The sequence below is a fragment of the Piliocolobus tephrosceles genome, chromosome 19 (genome assembly GCF_002776525.5).
Source record: "Piliocolobus tephrosceles isolate RC106 chromosome 19, ASM277652v3, whole genome shotgun sequence".
NCBI lineage: Eukaryota > Metazoa > Chordata > Mammalia > Primates > Cercopithecidae > Piliocolobus > Piliocolobus tephrosceles.
The window spans coordinates 33,171,297-33,171,743 of NC_045452.1; positions in this window are offsets into that span (position 1 = coordinate 33,171,297).

The window sequence follows — 447 nt, forward strand, 5'->3', positions numbered from 1 at the left end:
GCTCTGTCGCCCGGACTGGAGTGCAGTGGCCGGATCTCAGCTCACTGCAAGCTCTGCCTCCCGGGTTTACGCCACTCTCCTGCCTCAGCCTCCGGAGTAGCTGGGACTACAGGCGCCCGCCACCTCGCCCGGCTAGTTTTTGTATTTTTCGTAGAGACGGGGTTTCACCGTGTTAGCCAGGATGGTCTCGATCTCCTGACCTCGTGATCCGCCCGTCTCGGCCTCCCAAAGTGCTGGGATTACAGGCTTGAGCCACCGCGCCCGGCTCAATTCATTTTAAACTGTTAAAAAGCTGTCAAGGCCAGGCAACCACTGCACTCCAGCCTGGTGGCAGACTGAGACCCCGACTCAAAAAAAAAAGCTGCCCAAATAAATTTTGTAGATACTCAGCCTCAAGGAGGGGAATGTAATTCCCCGCTCCTTAAGTGTAGACCACACATAGCTACT